Source organism: Leptonychotes weddellii, chromosome 1 (genome assembly GCF_054177405.1).
Source record: "Leptonychotes weddellii isolate Sample4059 chromosome 1, ASM5417740v2, whole genome shotgun sequence".
Lineage (NCBI taxonomy): Eukaryota > Metazoa > Chordata > Mammalia > Carnivora > Phocidae > Leptonychotes > Leptonychotes weddellii.
The window spans coordinates 46,549,552-46,562,523 of NC_138369.1; the positions used below are offsets into that span (position 1 = coordinate 46,549,552).

Genomic DNA, 12,972 nt, shown 5'->3' on the forward strand with positions numbered 1-12,972 from the left:
CTGTCCGTGTCTCTGGCTAACCCTTCATGGCGCCCCAACTCCGTGTGTGTTGTCTCCCCCTTTTTCTCAGCCTCTGGCTCTTCTTCCCTCTTTCAGACTCGCTTTTGCTCTATGGGCTCTGTTAACACCATCCGTTTCTCCCCTCTCTCCCTTCTGTTTTTGTGTCCCTGGTGCTCCCCCTCTCTCCATGGCTCCGTCTCCCGCGTCCCTCTTTCCTCCATCTCTGTCTGCCCCCATTCTCTCTGTCTCTTCCTTCCTAGCCCTCGCTAGCTTTCCCCATCTCACACTCAGAGGCTCTCCCCTAACACTCGGTCTCACCCAACACCTTCCGGGCCTTCGCTGGGCCAGTTGGGCACAGGGCACCTCCTCCTCAGACTCCACGATCTGCCCCCAAAACCTCAGCCCCATAAAGGAGGTTTTACAAGTGTCAGGGACAGAGGAACAAAGCTCAAGGGTCAGACATATAGATCAGGGAAACATGGAGAGAGGAACTATTTCAGGCATGTGCCAAGCCATGGTGCAGGCTGGGCTGGGAGCGTGACACTGAGAGTGAGGCTTTGGCCCTGGGGGAGAGGGGAGTGGCCCTGGGAGGCCCAATGTGGCCTCTGTGGAGACCTGGCCCTAGGGGGCTGCTGCTGTCCCACCCAACACATCTTGCCAGGCACATCCCCTTACTCAGGACTCTGAAAGGACCTAAAATCCTCCCAGACTCAGTGGAAGATCAGCCACAAGTGCGCGGGCAGTCAGGCCTGCTTCTCCTTTCCTTGGGCCTTTCTTCTTCCACCTGGAACAGGTAGGCACTGAGGTCAGAGGCAGGCCGCCATGGTTCCGAGGTCACAGAGCCACTATGAGAAGCATCCACAGCCTCTGGCCACGGTGGTGCCCGAACAGTGCCCTGCCAGGCACTATGCCAAGTACTTTACTTGTACTGACTCACTGAGTCCTCACAGACGCCTTCTGAGGCTGGTGCCCTTATTATCCCACCTTACAGATTTGGAACCCGAGGCCCCAGAAGTGAAGGGACTGGCCCAACATGCCCAGCTCACCCGGAGCAGAACTACCAGGCTTGAAAGCCAAAGTCTGTTGGCTCTGAGCCTCACCCAGATCTCTCCCAGCCCCACGCCCGCTCTGGCTGCTCAGAATCAGGGGGCTCCCATCAGGGGCCGCACAACACCCCGAGGCCCCTGCTTTCAGGGTGGTCTGGCCTCAGCTCCTTTGTTTCCACCTGGCCAGGAAGGAAAGACAGAGGGTTTCTCTGTGCCCCAAAGGGTAGGCGGGAAAGGCCAGGCCTACAGCTGTCCTCCACTTCCCTCATTCCAGCACCCTTGTCTTCCTGCTGCCCCTCACGCCTGCTTTTTTCTGGCCCCCTCGGTCACCCCCTCTAGCCCTGCTTTGACAGCCGGGAGTGTTCAACTGTAGGAAATCAGAGGCTCTGTTTCTGGTGTCCTGTCCCCTCCTCGGCTCCAGGCCACTCAAGGAACAGCTCAATAGGATGCCCCCCCAATCCCTGGATGGGGAGGGCTCCTGCTGTGCCACCTGTGCCAGGGGACTGGGGAGCCCCATAGGGGTACCAGGGTGCTCGGCGCACCCCCCGCCCCAGAGCCCTCCCCATCAGTCCATCTGTCTGCCTCCCTCCCGCTCTTATCTTTCTCTAGCCTTCCCCACCCCATCTCTGTTTTTGTCTTCTTGCTCCTCCCGGTTACTCTCTCTCTTTGTCTCTCTCTCCCCCAGTCTCTTCCCACCCCCCTCTCTTTCCACTCTGTCTCTTTGTGTGCATATCTCTCTGTCTCTCTGTGTCTCTCTGCCTGTCTCCCTCCCTATCTCCCACCCCTCTCTCCCTTTCTGGCCCCTCCTAGCTTCCTTCCTGTCTCCGGGCTCATCTTGCCGCATCCTGCAGCTCCCCCCACTGAGCCTTGAGGAAAATGCTCAGGCTTGTCACAGCTCAGGCTGGCGCTCATGATTCCTGGCACTTTGGACACAAACTACCCGCAAAGCTGAGCGCTGGGGGCTCAGGAGCCACCCTGGGCTGGGGATATGCAGAGCGAGGTTAGACTGCAGAGGGCCCAGGCTGGGTCCAAGTGTCCTCTCAAAGTGCTGTGTTGACTAGGGCAAGGCACTTGGCCTCTCTGAGCCTCAGTTTCCTTGTCTGTAAAACAAAAGCAATCATAATAGCACCCAGGCCCCCGGGAGGTTGTAAGATGTAAACAACAGAACTACCAGCAAGTACAGTGCCAGGTAGACGGCAGGCACCAGGCAAATGGCAGCTTCTCCCCCCCGCATTGAGCAATGGCTCACAGGGCCCCACTTCCGGCCTTGGTTCCACGGCAGCTGGTGGAGCCACTGCCCACCGAGGGCTAAGTGTTATACCCACCACTGCCCTGCATGATCTCGTGCCACCCTCACCACCAGCGGACAAGGCCGGGGTCATCGAGCCCATTTCATAGATGGAGAAACTGAGGGCATTAGTAAGGTGAGAACTTGAGCCCAGATCTGTCTCCAGAGAGTGGATTTACTCCCCTTCGCCCATTAGCTGGGAGCTCCTTCAGATCAGCATGGGTCACAGGGCAGCCACCCTGTACCCCTCTGGCTGGGCAGAAGAGAAGAGGGGCTGATAACTCTTGGCAGAAGGAAGGAAGGAACAAGCAAAAGAGCCCACATCTTCCCTGGCCTTGCTAAGATGCGGGAGGTATGTCCTCCCAGAAGAGATTTTAGAGGAAACCAAGGGGAGATGGATGGAACCCGGGAGGGTGGCTTAGGTGACACCCAGCATTAACTAACTCAGAATTAACTAGGCCCGACTAACCAACTCTAGACCGACGACCAGCTAATCCTGAATCACACCGTGACTCGGGTCCTTTCCAGTTTTTGTTCACGACTTGTGATCATATCAAGGAGAAGGTCTCCGTTTGGGGTTAATGTGCCTTTAATGCCTCTCTAACATTCGCCATTGTCCATTTTTAATAGAGAAAAGGTCTTAAGCTCGGTCCTGTTGACATCAGGATTCTAGAATTTACTTAGAGCTCTGTATTTTCTTTAATTTGCAATTATGTTCTGGTTTTGGCAAGTGATACTGGTTTCCAAGTACAATCAGGATGTAAAAGCTTGCTTGATAAATGCATGTATTGAAGTTTTTAAAAATGATGTGCATTAAAGACAAATACGGAGTAGGTTGTAATCCATGTGGTGCAACACACCGGAAAGATGGGCAACACAGATTTCATCCAGTACCTTTTTTAGATGAGGACACGGTGGGGCAGGTGGGGCAGGTCCTTGCCTTGCCTGGACACCCCATGCTTGCTGACCAGGCTGGCCCACAGACAGCAGGTCTGGGCTCCCACCACCACCCGGCTGGGGGCTTCCCCATCCTGCCCTGTCCGTCCTCAGCAGAGCCGTGAGGAGGAGGAGGAAATGTTTTTCTTCTTCAATTGGAAAAAATAACAGTGGGGCCAGGGCTGTGCTGGGAGGGGAGCCTCCTGACTCTCTGTCCCTCGGGCCTGGCCTAAGAGAATGCTTTCCCTGCAGGAAATGCTCCTGACACGCTGACTGCCCCGAATGTGTTCTGGTGGCAGGAAGGTGCTGGAAGCAGAAGCCTCTGGGATAGGAAGCACCCCCAGCATGGGCCTAGATACTGCCAGGAGCTATGACTGCAGCTTCTAGGGGCCTTTACCCATCTGCTCTCTTCTTGAAAGGAAGAGGTAGGTTTTATCATGCCCGTTTCACAGATGGGGACACTGAGGGTCAGGAAGGTGCCATCACTTGCCTATTTTTTTTTTTAAAGATTCTTATTTATTTATTTGACAGAGAGAGAGACACAGCGAGAGAGGGAACACAAGCAGGGGGAGTGGGAGAGGGAGAAGCAGGCTTCCCGCCGAGCAGGGAGCCCGATGCGGGGCTCGATCCCAGGACCCTGGGACCATGACCTGGGCCGAAGGCAGACGCTTAACGACTGAGCCCGCCAGGCGCCCCGCCATCACTTGCCTACAGCTACACGGCTTATTGGCCTCCAAACCCTGCTCTTGGCCACTGCGTCCCTCTGCTCCTTGCCTTGGAGCTGAGAGACCTGAGGCCCAGACCCACTTCAGTCCCTAACCACCGTGTGACCTTGGTGGTGCCACCTCTCTTGGAGCCTCAGTTTCCTTATCTGGAAAAGGTGAATATAATCCACCTCACAAGACTGCTGTGAGGATAGAAAAACATAGGCATGTCCTTTGTCCAGCATGTCAGAAAGTATCGGTTGCCTTTCCAGCTCTGGAACATGGGATCCTCTCCCTCAGACTCCTCGAACCGATCATCTGTACCCGACTCAGGAAAGCCCCGCCAGCCCCAGACAATGATACCATCCCTATAGCAGCTACCACAGAGCTGTGTCTTGCGGGCGCCATTAAGGGCTCAGACGTGCGAGATCACCTTGTTTAATTAACCCTCCGCCGGGTCTCCCCCTACTCATTAACATGGAAGCCAAGGCTCAGAGAGGTCTAGAGGCCTGCCTGAGGTCACACAGCAAATCGGTGGCCCAAAGTGACTCCTGCCCCGTCTCTAGCCAGCCTTGCCCCTCCACACTGGATCTCCTGTCATGGCTACCACGTCCTACTGCAGTGGCCCAGGAGGGACCAGGGTGACCCCAGAGTGGTCTCGCTGACAGGAGACACAGTACCCATCACACTAATGTGTTTAAATTATAGACAGTTGGTGCTGCTGGCGCGGCCCTGTGGATGCTTCCCCACTGCAGATGCCATGGAAAACTAAGGGGTTTTACCCCCCTTTGGAGTTCTGGAGTGTAGCCCCCTGCCTCCATTGGATGCCACCCTGGGAATGGGATGGGGAGGGGCTCAGGAGGGGTGGCCTGCCCTTGCCTGTGAGGACGAGCCCCTGGCCATTGCTCTCTGTCTTTGTCTCCCCGTGGAGCTGGAGGAAATGGTTCTCATTCCTGCGCGTGAGAGATGCCCTCTCCCAACTCCAGGCACATGCTTGCCCTCTGTGGAGCGGCCGCGGCAGGCTGGGGTGGGGACCCGGGGCCCCCATGCACCCATCCCGGGCGCCTGGCCTGCCGAGCCGCCGCGTGGCCCCTTTGTGCTCTGTGAGTCGGATAATGGGCGGCATTCTCAGACGTCCAGTCATGGGTCTGGGCCCGTGAAAGGACCCGGCAGCTCCACACTGAGGCCTCTGTCCAGCAGCTGCCAGGGAGGGACAGGCTGCCCCAGGGGGCCCCACCCACATTCCCAGGCTCCAGCCATCTCCAGGGGACGGCCACCCGGGGTGGGGCCGGCTGGGGGCAGGTGATCCCCGAGCACACAGCAGGTGCTCCGTGAATGTGGCCCTGAGGCCAGGAGCCACAGGGAGGCAGGGAAAGCCCAGAGCTGAGGAGGATGGGGAGTCGTGTGGGCCGGGCACCTACCGGGCACCTGCCGTACACTAGACATTGCCCAGCCAATCCTTGCCAAATCCCCGACGGCCTGTGCTGTTGATCCCATCTGATGGATGAGTAAACTGAGGCTTGGAGAAGCAAGGCAATAGCTCTGGATTTGAACCCAGGTCCATGTGACCATGCTCATTCCAGCAGATGTTGAGTAAGCACCTACTGCGTGCCTGGGGGACACAGCAGTGACTATGCCTTCCGACAGCAGGGCTGAGGGGATACGTAGAGGACATTTGGACAACCAGGCCCATGGGAGCAAGCAAGGCAGGCTTCCCAGGGGAAGTGGCACCTGAGCCAGGTTTATGGAGCACTCACACGATTATTGAGTATCCAACATGAACTTCATCTCCTCTCTTCATGCTGCAGAGACTGTGAAGCCCATGTACAGAGGGGGAGACTGAGGCTCAGAGAGGGGAAGTGACTTACTTTGGGCCACCAAGCTGCTCAAGTTAGAGCTGGAACTTTCACCCAGGTTTGGCTGTTCCCTCTTCTCCAAGAGTGGGGCCCAGTGAGAATGCAGGGGAACCCCAGGCAAAGCTATGGAGTTGTTACCCTGTGGTCCTGGGACCTGGGTTCAGATCTCAACTCGCTGCTTCCTATTTATATGACCCAGGGTGAGTCCCTTCACCTCTCCGGGTCTCAGTTTTCATGCCTGTGAAATGGGTAGAAGAGTCCCTTACCTCTCCCGGCTGTGGAGATCAAATGGGATAATCCCTAGAGAGTGTGTAGCCAGCACCTGGCCCTTGGTAAATAAATCAATGACATTTATTATTAAAGACATTGACGGTAAGGAGGTGTTGCTCCCACAATCCCCCCAGCTCTGACTTTTGGAAAGTCCTGCCCTTCCCCTGCCCTAGGGCCAGATGGAGCTCAGAGCTGGCTTGGGTTTCTGTCCGATTTCTCCCTGTCCTGCCTCCTCCCACCTGCAGCCAGGGCCTCATCTCGAGACCCTTTTGCTCCCTCTCAGACTACCCCCTCCTCTGGGCCTCAGTCTTCCCTTCTGTGAAACGGGATGATACATCTGCCCCCCTCAACAGAGTTGGCCAGTGATGTTCGGTCGCTGCTCAGGGTGGGAGCTGGGTCTTTCCTCAGTGGCTCCCTGGAATCTGTGCTCCTCCAGACACCTCACCGCTCTCCCAGGGCCCCCCACCTCTCCTCTTTTTTTTTTTTCATTTTTTTTTTTTAAAGATTTTATTTATTTATTTGAGACAGAATGAGAGAGAGAGAGAGCTCATGAGAGGGGGGAGGGTCAGAGGGAGAAGCAGGCTCCCTGCCGAGCAGGGAGCCCAACGCGGGACTCGATCCAGGGACTCCAGGATCATGACCTGAGCCGAAGGCAGTCGCTTAACCGACTGAGCCACCCAGGCGCCCCCCCACCTCTCCTCTTACTGAGCAAGTGCAGGGCAGGTAACAAAATAACAATAACTGCCACTTCCATGGCTGGATTCCAGCTGGGCCCTTGCCTCTATTCCTTTATTGAAACCTTACAACAGCCCTTCAATGAAGCTGCCATTATCATACCCATTTAGTGGTGGGGAAACTGAGGCACCAGGACATGCAGTGACTTGCCTGAGGTCAACCGCTGGTGTATGGAGCCTGGATTCCAGAGTCCTTATTCTTAGTAACACAGGGTGTATGGGAAAGGCTGGTATGGATGAGCAGGGCCCAGGTCTTACTGGCCCCATGGCCTACACAAGTCTGTAAAGAGAAACCAGTGTTCAGGGAAGATGTGTTTCCGGTCTTGTTTTCTTGGTGAACTTTTATGCTTCCCTCAAGACCCGGCCCAAAGGTCACCTTTTCTGAAAAGTCTTCCCTAATGAACTCCTAGGCATCCCTCAAGGCCTACTCTAAATGACCCTTCTGAGTAGACTTCCACGAGCCCTGAAGCAATATTAGAAGCCCCTCCTATCAAATCAGTTACCACACAGTATGAAGGCATTGTCTTCCCCAGTGGACTGAGTGATGCCCTGGATCTTCCAGCGTGAGACACATGGTCACTACGCTGGGATGGACAGATGGCTGTATCACCACCCTAGGACATCTGCCAAGCAGACAGAATAGTCCTGTTTTTTGCTGGAGGCCCCCCTCCCTGGGCATTGCCAGACAGACTCTGCCAAAGCTGCCTCCTGACTCCTGTTTTGTCCCTGTGGCCACACGGACCATCCACCTTCACAAGTCCAGGCCATCCTGCTCTCCCCACTTCGGCGTGGGAGACCCGCTGGCCCTCAAAGTGACTCCTCACACCCAATTCCCAGGGCAGGTCTGCCCCCTCCATTCCACCTGCACACCCAGGCAAAGCCCTGGGTGGAATAAAACACGGGACCGGAGCCCTTCCTTCCTTTCTCCCTCCCTTTCTCCCTCCCTTCAGCAATCACTGACTAAGCACCTACTATGTACCAGGAATTGGGAATATTATGGGGAACCACAGGCATGGTCCCTAACCTCAGCGCAGCCTCATGGGGGAGCCGATCTTTAATCAAATAACTCAAATAATTATGTCACCGCAAAGGGCCACCCGTCCTAAGAAGAAGTGATACCAGGTGGTTCTAGGAGAGTTTCTCATAGACAGATGAGCCCACCTTGGGGGTCAGTGAGGGCTTCCCCGAGGCAGAGGCTCTTGAGAGCTGAGATCTGCAGGATGATGAGGAGTGAGGGAGGTGAAGAGAGAGCTTTCCCGGCAAGGGGACAAGGGCAGAGACCTACAGGTGAGCGGCAGCCTGAGGCCTGCAGGAACGGAGTGGAGGCCACAGGCTCATGTGGATGGAGCAGAGGTTCAGGGGGTTGGGGGGAAGAGGCTCCACCTGAGGCTGGAGGGCCGGCAAGGCCTAGGAGAGCCCTCTGTCCACGACACAAGTTTGGGAAGCCATAGATGGTTTAAGGATGCCTTTCAGAGGGAAAGGGGCAGGATCAAAATGGGCTGAGGGAGGCCAGGGATGGGGCTTCTGCAGACGGCCAGCCAGGTGATGCCAGGGGCCTGAACAGGAGCTGGCAGAGGCAGAGAACAAAAAGATGGCCTGAGGGCTGGGTAGGAGGTGGGCTTGCTAGGCCTGGGGTAGCTGGTGTGGGTCGGGGGTGAGGAGAGGGAGGCTGCAGCCGGGGAGTTCCTGGGTCTTGGGCTTTCGCACCCTGGGTGTCTCTTTCTGAGTCAGGAGGTGGTGGGTGGGTGATCCACGCTCATTTTGGGGGGTAAGTCCGAGGGACCCCTCTCGGTCACAGGGAACTCCTCGGTCAGTGCCCTGCAGCCTGCACACAGACTCTACCCTGTCTGCACACTCCCAGAGCTGGGCGTGTACCACCCCAGGCTGCTGGTCTGCAGGGGAAGGGTCACAGACAGCTGCCCCAGAGGCTGGGGCCCCGAGCCCGCTGGCCCAGCTCCCTGCCACCAGGAGAGAGGCACCAGGGGCCCCATGGGGCTGCCCTGTTAATGGGCTTCCCCACAGCCGGCACCAGCCTGTAGGCGCCCCTGTGTGGGGGGTTCCTGGTTTGTGTGTGAATGCCCAGTGGGTAGGGAGATGGGGACATGTACATAAGCAGGGGTGGGAGTGTGTGTGTGTGTGTGTGTGTGTGTGTGTGCTCGCGCTCCTGCGTGCCTGGGGTGCACATTGGGGTTGTATGTACACAAATGGGGATTCAGGAACATGTGGGGGATGAGTGTACAGCAAAGGTCTACTTGTCCCTTTGTGTGTGATTTCCGATGTGGAGGGATGTCCCTGGGAGCTGCTGTGGGCCCATGATCTATGGCGCACAGTGGGGATTCAGGGCCTTGGAGGCCATCACGACCTTCTCAGGTCCTGGTCCTGCTGCTCCCAGGGACAGAGGAGGGTTTCCTCATAAAACTCCATGATTGTTATGACCAACGTTCAATAGCCCAATCTGTGCTTTGTAGAGTTCAGGCTGACCTTGGCTGGCCAGCCTCTGACCTTGGATGGTCTAGCTTCTGACCATGGGTGGCCAGCTTCTGGCCTTGGCTGGTCCTGCCTCTGGCCTTGGGCGGTCCAGCCCTTAACCTTGGGCAGCCCAGCCTGTGAATAATTACTCAGCCCAGCCAGAGTCCCCTCTATTGAGGAACTTGGAATTGGTTCTTTAGGGACTTTTGGGTGACGCCATTCCTCATCTTACTCAAGAACAACCTCCACTGACCACAGCTGCGTGTCTCAGCATGAGCCACCATCCTTTGTTCTTCTCCCCATCCCCCAGAGTCTCTTACCCTTAGTCAGAATCGGAGTCCCAAAGGCCCGGCAGCCCCTGAGTCCCCCTTGCTCTGTCTCCCTGTCTAAATCTCCAGGGTGTCCCCAAGCCTTGGCTCTGGCTTCTTCCAGGCAGCCTTCCCAGACCTCCCAGGCTGGGTTAACCTCCTCCTCTGGACTCCCGCGGTGACCTGTGCTTCCGCCATCAGAGCCCCCACACCGGTGACAGTACCTGTTGCTCGGTTCCCCAGCAACTGGGGGGGGGGTCTCAGGAGCGGGATCTTACTGGGGGCATATATCATTTGGCAGAATGTTAGACTTAAAAGCAGGCTCACAAGGATGAATGAATGAGAGAATGAATGAATGGGTGAATGAATGAGAGAGGAAATGAACAAATGCTCTTCTATCAGTTCCTGGGCCAGTGCCCACTCCATAGAGCTTGGGGCAGCCTTGACCCTCTCTTCCCCCCACCCCCTGGCCTCTTGCCGATGTCCTCACCTGCACTCACCCACCTGCCAGGGAAGGTCAATACCACTTGCTCGGTCCTCGGGAGAGTTTGTGTGTCTAAAATGAAGGTTTTCCAGTGAGGATGTGACTTGACTGGGTTAAAGTTGATAGGGCAATGGTTCCAGCCTCACCTCCATTCCCTCAGCTCAGGGCCACAGGCAGGGGAGGGTCACTTGGGTCCCTGAGCAGAACAGCGTGGGAGGCTGTGGGGCCAGAGGGATCCCAGTTCACATCCTGCTTCACCACTTTCAACTGGGGGACCGTGGTCAGAGCCCTTCTCTCTCTGAGCCTCTGTTTCCCCATCTGCAAAAGTGGGGTGAGGCTGTGCTTCTTGGACTCACGGGGGTCTTGTCACCCCTTGCACAGTCCCTGGCACACAGCAGAAGGTCAAGACCAACAAGGCCTGAGGTAGAAAAACAGCTCTGGAATAAAAGCAGCTAATGTTTATTGAGGCTCCCCCAGGAGCAGACACTGCTCCAAGAGCATCACAGGGATGATTGTATTTACCACCTTAGAGGAAGGCACTTTCATTCTTTCTTCTACTCATTTTACAGAAGGGGGAGATGAGGCATGGCAAAGTTAAGTGACTCGTCCAAAGTCCTGGAGCACGGGAGTGGCACAGGCCGGACCCAACCCCAGGCCCCCACTGCCGAGCACACAATGGGGAGCCTAGGAGATGCTGAGTGCTCTGTCCCTTCCTCACACACCTCCAGAGGTCACCAGCTAATCACCCACCATCAGTTCAGGTCTCCTCCACCCCCAAGACTACTGCATCCATCCAAGCCCCACCTCCTCCTGCCTGGATGCCTCCTCCCACTCCTTCCTCTTCCTCTCTCCAAATCACTTCTCCACACAGCAGCCCGAGGGATGTTTTCAAATTATAAATCTGTTCGTGTTGTTTTCCTCTAACTTGAAATTCTGCGAAAGCTCTTGCGGTAAAGTCCCATCCCCTTTTCCTTGTCCACAGTCTCTGTGTGGCCGCCGGCCTCACTCCAAGCCCACACATGCTTCTGCTGGTCCCGCCACAGGTTGGTTCCCCTCCTGCCTCCCCACTCAGCTTGAGGGTGGTTGGACACTGCACAGAGCTCATGGCACACGAGTGACAGGATTATTGAACTTTAGCAGATGTCTCAAGGGCACGTCCTCATTTGTCCTGTCCCCTGCTGCTGCCCCATGGCCAGACCCTCCAAGTGGGTGCTGCTACATCCCTAAATGACCAACGGGAGCATCTTTGGGCTGGTTTCACGTCCAGCAGAACCCAGACGTGGATGATGAGTGGTGGATGCCCAGGCCTGGGTGGGGGCACGTGCTGGTGGGGACTTGGAGCTGCTGCCTGGGGAGGGAGCCTGATTTCCAGCTCCGGGAAACAGGAAGTGAGTCAGGGCCTGAGAAGGCCTGCCGGACACTGGGTACTTTGGGTGCGATTGATGAGCGCCTGGACGGAAGGGCCGGCCGCACTTAGGGAAGCAGGAAGGAGCCCAGAGGAAGAGGATAGGAGGGGAGACCCTCTCCCCAGCAGAACAGGGCCCTGTGGGGCCCCAGCGGAAGTGGATGAGGTCATCACAGATGCAGCTCCCCTGTCCTTTGTCCCATCACACCTGGGGTGGACTGGTGTGGCAGGAGTGGCCACGAGTCCCAACCCCCCAACCCAATTGACACCCATTCTGGGTCCCTCCAGGGTGGGTGTGAACTTCTTGCACTTACTCCCCGTCTGAGCACAAGGTCTCACTGGCCCCATTTTATAGAGGCAGGGGCTTGCCAGGACCACATCAGCATGAGATTTGAACCCAGGTCTGTGTGGCCGCGGAGATTTGCATGGAGATACAGGGGGTAGAAGGAATTTGAGACACCAGAACCGGTCTGGAGGCAGCCATCAAGAAATTCTGGGGCAGCTGTCTAAGGCCCAAGCTGGAGCAGGCCAGGGTTCTAGTCCTGGCTCTGTCTCTGCCTAAAAACGGAGCCAATCAGGTGCTCCTTCCCCTGGCCTCAATTTCCTGGTCCTCACTCAAGAGGTTTGGCTGCCCGGGGCGCCTGGGTGGCTCAGTCGTTAAGTGTCTGCCTTCGGCTCAGGTCATGATCCCAGGGTCCTGGGATCGAGTCCCGCATCGGGCTCCCTGCTCGGCGGGAGGCCTGCTTCTCCCTCTCCCACTCCCCCTGCTTGTGTTCCTGCTCTCGCTGTCTCTCTCTCTGTCAAATAAATAAATAAAATCTTAAAAAAAAAAAAAAAAAAAGAGGTTTGGCTGCCCAGGCCGGCGTCAAAGTCAGGGGTGTGAGGCTGGGAAGGTCCTCCAGCGCTGGGGCTCCCTGGGCAGGGGGCCAGGGGACCCCTTCCTCCCTGAGTTATAGCTGGGGACCCCAAGGATGGTTTTGGCTGGGGGCACCACTCTGGGACGCTCCAGACAAGGGCACTGGCACTGGCCCTCTGTGGGCAGCCTTGTCAGAGATGGGAGGATTCAGGGACACTTTCACTTCCTCAGTGGACCCGTGTCACCCCCATCCCTGCCTCTGCATTCTCACTTCCCTGTCAGCGCCCGCAGGCAGAATTGGGCATCTCCTGCTGGAAAAGGAACTGAGGGCTTCCATAGCCTGGGCTCCAGCCCCAGGACATGGGTTTGGACAAGCAGTAGAGGTCCTGATGGGCGACCTGAGGCCCAGCCCCTGAGGCTGTGCACCCCCAGGTCATGGGGTCAAGGAGAGGCAGAGTCAGGCAGGATGGATCCAATGCCTGGCTAGGGGCGGAGGGGGTGGGGGTTGAAGACTTTCATGTCTGAATTTTCTAAGTCTCCTCAAAGAATGTGTCTTATTTGTGTTAAATATAAACGTGGGGCAAAAGCCACGAGCAGGGGGATGTGGATTCCAGTG

General features: G+C 56.7%; 1 protein-coding gene across 1 annotated transcript in view; it reads right to left on the reverse strand.

The window, feature by feature from the left end:
- Positions 1-12,972, reverse strand: part of MBD4 (methyl-CpG binding domain 4, DNA glycosylase) — a 201,609-nt gene that overhangs the window by 170,694 nt on the left and 17,943 nt on the right. The window lies entirely within an intron of this gene.